Raw genomic sequence first — 230 nt, forward strand, 5'->3', positions numbered from 1 at the left:
GTTAGTATACAGCTTATTCGTGCGCATGCACTTGAGCACCACTCTCAAATGAACGATGTGGCTCTCTTTATCTGTCCTCCCATGCTCCGCACGACTGTGGACGTAGACGTCATCGAAGTATGTCGGAGCATACGCCCGGTGAGGCCTGAACAACTGCGTCACAAGACGTTTAAACGTTGCTGGTGCATTTGACAGGCCTTGGGCATCGCCAGCCACTACAGGAGCATGCC

This window comes from Plasmopara halstedii (genome assembly GCF_900000015.1).
Source record: "Plasmopara halstedii genome assembly, contig: Scaffold_1878, whole genome shotgun sequence".
Lineage (NCBI taxonomy): Eukaryota > Oomycota > Peronosporomycetes > Peronosporales > Peronosporaceae > Plasmopara > Plasmopara halstedii.